Source organism: Jatropha curcas, chromosome 1 (genome assembly GCF_041381405.1).
Source record: "Jatropha curcas cultivar XTBG-Jc1 chromosome 1, XTBG_Jcur_1.0, whole genome shotgun sequence".
In the NCBI taxonomy this organism is placed as follows: domain Eukaryota; kingdom Viridiplantae; phylum Streptophyta; class Magnoliopsida; order Malpighiales; family Euphorbiaceae; genus Jatropha; species Jatropha curcas.
In genome coordinates, this window is record NC_143151.1 from 23,987,067 (window position 1) to 23,994,723 (window position 7,657).

Below are 7,657 nucleotides of genomic sequence, written 5' to 3' on the forward strand. Positions count from 1 at the left end.
AAAAATCTCATCTGCTTAAGTACATTAGAGATGAGTGGTCACAAATTCAGTGGAGAAGATGGTTTTGTGAAGGTTGCTAAAGGTGCACTTACTATGATGAAGGCGTAATGATTTGGTAGATTATATTTGCTACTGGCATTTATAGTTATTGGTACAACTGTTGTGTCTACTTCCTTACCAAATTCTGATAGCATCAAATTATAGCATATGAGACTGGGACATATGAGTGAAAGAGGCTTGGAAGTTTTGAGTAAAAGGGGTCTTCTTTGTGGCCAAAGTACAACCAAATTGGAGTTTTGTGAACATTGTCTCTTTTGCAAACAAAAGCGAGTTTGTTTCAGCACAACAGTTCATAACACTAAAGGTACTTTGGCTTATATCCATTTAGATCTCTAGGGGCCGGCTCATATCACTTTGAAAGATGATGCTCATTATATGCTTACCTTTATTTATGGCTACTCCAGGAAGTTATGGGCTTATTTTCTAAAGCATAAGAATGATGTGTTACCACCTTTAAATAATGGAAGGCTTTGGTTGAATGACAAATAGGCAAAAAGATTAAAAGGCTTGATACAGATAACATATTAGAGTTCTGTGATAATGAATTTAACAAATTCTATAAAGATGAGGAAATTGTAAGACATTTTATCGTCAGACGAACTCCTCAACATAATGGTGTTGCTGAACGCATGAATCGAACTCCATTAGAAAAGGTATGTTGCATTTTATCCAATTCTAGCCTATCTAAAGATTTTTGGGCAAAAGCTGCTTCGACAACATACTATTTAGTGAATCATTCTCCATCAACAACTATTGGTTTGAAGACTCCAGAAGAGTTATGGTCAGGAAATCCTCCTGAGTATTCTAATCTGAGGGTATTTGGTTGTCCTATTTACATTCATATCAAAAATAGAAAATTGGACCTTAGATCCATAAAGCGTATTTTCATTAGTTATTTAGCTGATGTCAAAGGATATAAAGTGTGGTTTCCTGATCACAAGCCACCTAAATCAATCATTAGTAGGGATGTCATTTTCAATGAAGTCGAGATGATTAATCTGAAAAATGAATCTTCTATTTCATTTGACACAGGTCCAAAAGGTTTAACTAAGAATGTGGAGTTTGAGGTGGACAATATACCTCCATATAATGATTCTTGAGAACAAGGCCCAGTTCAGTTGCCTTCACCAGTTCAGACAGAAACATCATCATAAGACGATCATCAAAGGCCCAAAAGACAAAAGATGATCCCTAGAAGATTGCTTGATACAAATTATGTTCCTCTTGCATAGTCAATGGCACAAAAAGCAGACACTGTTGGTGAGTCATCCGCATATTCAGAAGAAATTTCTTGTGATAATTCAAGCAGATGGCTAGTTGCCATGCAAGAAGAAATGAAATCTCTTCATAAGAACCAAACTTGGAAATGGTTAAACACAACTATTTCGGAAGCCAATATGATAACTGTTTCTATTTCAGAAAGTTTACTAATGGCTCATTTATTTATTTGTTGTTGTATGTTGATGATATAATCATTGCTTCCAAGAATATATCTGAGATCCACATTTTTAAAGAAGGATTGGGTGGTGAATTTGAGATGAAGAATTTAGGAGCAGCCAAGAAGATTTTAAGTATGGAGATTCAAAGGAATAGAACTACAAGTACTTTTTATCTTTCTCAGACGCATTCCATTAAGAAATTTTTAGCGCATTTTGGCATGAATAACGCTACACTTGTTGGTACTCCATTTGGTGCCCACTATAGACTATTTACTGCTTTGTCACCACAGTTAGAGAAAGTTACTGAATACATGTCATGTGTGCCTTACTCGAGTGTTATTGGTAGTATGGTGTGCACTCGTCTTGATATTGCACATCCAGTTAGTGTAGTTAGCAAATACATGTCTAACTTTGGAAAAGAGCACTGGGACATTGAAGTGAATTGTAAGATATTTGCAAGGTACTATTGTTTGACGGAAGCAAGTTTAAGTATTGCTTGGACTTGATTAGTACTTTTAAAAATTAAGTTTTTGCCCTTTAAGGGCTCAATGGAGAAGGTGGAGAAATTCTACGAATTTTTTCATTTAAGTCTAGAAAATTCAAGTCAAAGTGGAGATTTGTTAGATGGTGCCTTGAATTTCGTGCATGAATTTGTCTTTAAGCCCAAGCTTCCTTTCTTTATTTCCTTGGGTATAAAGCCTTGTTATTGCTTTACTTGGGTGCAAAGCAGTTTGGAAATGGCAGGCTATAAATACAAGACTGTGGCCATTTGGCCATTTTAGTTTTTGACGAGAGACAATCAGAGATTATGTGAACTAGCCCACTTTGGAGAGTTTTTTTTTTTTTTTTCCATTTTTCTGCTCTTAGTTTAGGTACAATAATTTTGTCCAATAATTAATTTCCGTTACATTTTTGAGAGAGAAAATATTATTGTGAGATTTGGGTATTTTTGGTTTAGGGTTTAAGTGTTATCTCTCACTTTTTTATTTTGTATTTTCACTATGAATTAGTGGATTTTGTTCTCCTTCGCCCGTAGATTTAGACTTTGGTCGAACCATGTAAATTCTTTGTGTCCCTCTTATTATTTTGTTGTCGCATTATTATTTTTCCTTTTGGCCTAAACAAATATTTCACGTTTCCGCTGCAATCCATAACAAGTGGTATCATATCAATTTCCACGGTCTAATTTCATAACAGGCTCCAAAAGAATAAATGCATTTTCAAAAGAGAAATTGATAACCGTGGCATGATTTTGGAAAATATCAAGCTCAAGCGTTATGAACTTCCAAAATGCAAGTGTCCAGATTTACTTTATGGTCTAAATGAATGGTTGAACAACAGTTTTAGTATGCAATAATTTTATCAAAAAGACAGTTGGTCTGGAAAAATTCTTGCTTGATTGGGAATGCCCTCCATTTAAATGGATGAAACTCAATGTGGATGGCTTTGCATTGGAAAGCCAGGGTCAACGGGTATCAGAAGGGTCTTGGCAGACTCAAATGGAGTGGGAAATGCTTGTTTTGGAGTCTTTAGGGGTTTTGGACTCTAATAAAGCAAAACTTCCTGCAATCTGTAGAGCAGTTGAAATATTTCGTTCCTCCAGTTGTAAGCTTATCCCCTTAATAATGGAGTCTAATTCGAAAATGGCCATTAATTGAATTTCCAAAGACTCTTATCCATTGAAGTGGTGGAAATCACTAAATGCCCTCGAAGAAATGGTGAAGTCTTTAAATCTAATAGAGTTTCAACAGGTGGCTCATGAAGTAATAGATGTCCTGACGTCCTTACTAAGAAACGAATAGTGGCTGATTCATCTTTCTTTGCTTGAGCTATGGTTTCACTGCTGTTAGTTTTCCTCTATAAAGTTAATCATACTTTTAGGATGTGTTTTTGAAAATAAGGTATTATTTGTCTGTATGGATCTTGATTTTCTGTACAAGGGTTCCAGCTAGCTTATGGGAAGAATAGGTAATACAATTTCTTACTCTATTTTAGTTATATTTTTTGTCTTTGGTTTTACATAATAGTACTGGAGTTTGGATTGGCTATTTCTTTTTCTTTATAGTAGCTTGAGCGTTATGTTGATGTTGAGTGTAGTTCTTTACTCTTGCTATTATGGTAGCTGTATTTTGTTTCTTTAGTTAGTTTCCATGCTCAGATTTTGTTGAGGTCAGCTTGGTTTTGAAGCACTTCCTTTTGCTTTGTTCTTTGGTTGACTTTTGTATGGTTTATAGTAAAAGTGAAGCAATAAAGTTAGGCAATGCTAGAGTTTTATTTAATGGTGGGCTATTATTTTGTAGTTGCTATAGACGAGCAGGTGGGATGTAAAGACGTTTGACTTAGAGTTGAGGTTCACCAATCAAGGGCTTCTTAGTTTTGTCTGTAATTTTTATTTGGAATAAAGATCAATTTGATCCCTGAACTTATTTAGCATGATTAAAAAGATCAGATTTGATCTTTTAGCTCAATTTAATTCTTGAACTTGTATAAAATGATTAAAATGATTCGATTTCACTTTTTAGGCTAATTTAACCTCTGAATTTATTTAAAATGAATAAAAAAAAAAATCATATTTAACATTTTGGATCAATTTAACTTCTAATTTCTTATTGTACTTACAATGTGAAATCAATATACGGACATTTATTAAAACTGTAGTTGTGATCGAGCTGATTAATTATTAAAAAAGTAGTTAATTATAAAATATAGGAAAATGATGTATAAAAGATATTGTATCTCTCTTTACCTTGATTGATGGTTTTGAGTTTATAACTATACATTAGTCAAATATTATATATATTCTAATTTAAAATATTTTAATTGGTTATACTTAAGGATATTGTAGGATACATAAAATTTCATTAAGGACAGTTTAGAAAATTTCAGTATTTCCCTTTCATTCCCACATTTATATATTTATGGATAGATTATAGATTATAAATAAAACTTAGAAAATTAATTTTTTTTTTTTTGGTAAATAAAGAAGCTAAGCAAAGCTAGCTAACAACATAACGGGACATAGCCAATGCATGAAATATCATGAGCCAACCAAGTCAAATTTCAATAATGTATTTTGCTTTTTTTTTTTTTAAGAATAATGTATTTTGCTTTTGCTGTAAACTTTTTGCGCTTGAAAATTTATTATTTCTCAATTGAATTTGTTATTTTGAATTTCAATTTATTTGTTTGTCCAAAGGACAGAACATATATTTGGTTCTTAATTATTTTTATTTGTTTAATAAAAGAAAATAATTGTATTTTTGCATTAGTTTTTTTTTCTCTCTCTTTTGACCCTCCTTTTTTCACCTGGCAAATTGAATTTTTGGATAAAATTGAATGAAATGACTAAATGCTAGGATGAAATAAAAATATGTGGACTTCAAAAAGTATTTCTAAAAAAAAAAATGGAATAATTGTATTTCAATATGTACAGTGGCATAATTATTATAATTTCAAATCTGAAAACAACATTTTAAAGGAAATTATAAAAATCACTGTAATTCCATCAAAATCAATTGAAATATATAAAACAAGTCTTACCAATTTCATAAAGCTCTATAGAATTGTAAAGAAATCTGTGGAAATCTGTGGAAATCTGAGGAAATCTTTTAATTCTATCAAACTCAACAATTCTTTTAAAATCTTATTATTAACTCCACCCAAATCTCATCAATAAACATTTTCCTCCTCCATATTGTTGATTTTAGAAGAAGGTTTAAACGTGCATTACTGAAAAATATTTAAGGTAATATTTTTTATTCTTATGGTAATTAAAATCTTAGGATTGGGTTTTTTTATTCTTATTATATTTTTCTGAAAATGAGAGATTATAAGTTTATTATATAAATGAAGTTGACTCATAATATGAAAAGAATATATCAAGCAAATAACATAACAATCAAGTGTATATTTTATATTATAACAGAGGAGGTTTAGAGAAATTATTTATGAAAAAAAGAAGAGTTTCCCTTTCAAAATTTTGATATATGCTGAAAGAATTATAATTTAAAATTAATTATTTAATTGTAAATTTAACATGTTCAACGCACACACCCAAAAAAATAAAAAAGAAAGGAAGGAAGAAAATGTCATAAATAAAAAAGAAAGAAAGAAAGAAAGAAAGAAAGAAAGAAAGAAAATAAATGTCATAATCAGCAAAGTTTCACTTTCATTTTGATATGCTTCTCTTTGACAATTTCCATTATCTCAACTACCGTTTTGTTTTAGCTTATTGTTAGACGTGCATTATAGAATAATAGTTTATTAGTTTCTCACGTTGCAACTAACAACCTTAATTATCATTAAAATCCTTAAACAAAATTAATAGTTTGTTATTAAGGAACCACCCATTCTAAGCTCATAGCTTATGTGGTGCCACATCATACAGCTTGATTTTGAATTTTTTAACTAAACCTTACATACATAAGAATATCTATAAAAGGGCCCAATAATATTTGGTCACAATCAAAAGCTAAAAATTTGATAACTTAATAACTTTTTTTTTTTTTTTTTGGGTTCATAATAAAATCAATTTTACGGATGGAAAATAAGTTTGTTTTGATTTAATGCCTTACTTTTAATGGCCTAAAAACAACTTCATAGGGGAATTTTGATAGGTAGAACTTTTTAAAGGTGGATCCGTTAAATATATTTTAGGTACAAATGCATAGACGATTATCTAAACATTTCTGAACTTTGAGGTGTTGAATTATAAGTACTTTAATTTATAATTGAAACTACATTTCAACTTACAAAATTATATTTATTAAATACTTATCAAATGATTAAAAAAAGTGAAAATTATTATTTGATAAATTTATCTCAAGAAAAATGTATAAAGTATTACAATTTTAAATATCTAGCTAATAATTAAAATTTAGGTAAAATTGCATTTAATAGGTGCAAATGCTTATGTTAGAATTAAAGTTCTTGAAAGACAAAAAATCTATTTAATGAACTGACGGCAAGCCTGAAGCGTAGTAGATCAGTTCCAAAGATAAAAATCAAAGAAAACAAGCAAATATTTAAGATGATCAAATTCTAGAAAAGTAAATTCTAGAAAAAATTCTAGACATGGCTAATAAGTTCCATGAAGAAACTCAAGTACCTAACATTAATAAAAATTATGAAATCTAGATAAATTTTATCATTTTATGGCAAAGATGGAATCAATATAAAAGAAATATCGATGATATTTTTATGCTATAGCATTTAACTTTATGAAAGATTGAGGATTTTGAGTACAGTCTATTGAGGAATATAGAGATAATTGATTGACCAAAATAGTACAATGCATTTGACATCTAATTTACTTGAAAAGTAAGAAGTTTGAAAATTTTAGACTGCATATCAAAAGATGTCAAGCCAATAGAACCTAAATATGTATTTTTGTGAAAACAAAATAGGGTTATTAGATACAAAGCACAAATTTTGCACAAATTTTTCACAAAAAATTGACATTGATTATGAGGACACATACTCATATGGTGGATGTAGTTATATTTTGATATTGATTGGTATGATAATTCATAAAAACTTTGAATTCGTCTAATAGATCAGTGAATGTCTATTTACATGGCTCACTTAATGTATATATCTATATAAAAATCCCTGAAGGGTTATGAGATATAAAGCGCAATTTTTGCACAAGTTTTTTCACAAAAAACTGACATTGATTACGAGGACACATACTAATATGGTGGATACAGTTATACTTTGATATTGATTGGTCTGACAATTTATAAAAAATTAAAATTCGTCTAATAGATTAGTGAATATCTATCTACATGGCTCACTTAATGTAAATATCTATATAAAAATCTCTGAGGATTTAAGTTGCTTGAAGCATAAAAGTCAAATTCTCGAAAATTTTATTTAATTAAATTATATAGAGTTTTATATAGATTAATGGATAATAATATCCATGGAATATTGAAGTTTGCTTGAAGTAAGAAATTGAAATCCCATAAAATGTATTCAAAATATTTTTATATAGATTAAAGAAATCTCGAAACATATGGTGTGGGTCCCGTTTATGTATGGCACAACCCAAGAGGGGGGTGAATTGGGTTTTTTAAAAATTTAACTTTCAAAAACAAAAATCAAAATTCTATTGCAGCGGAATTAGAAAGCATTTGTGAGAGTTAGTTATCAAGTTT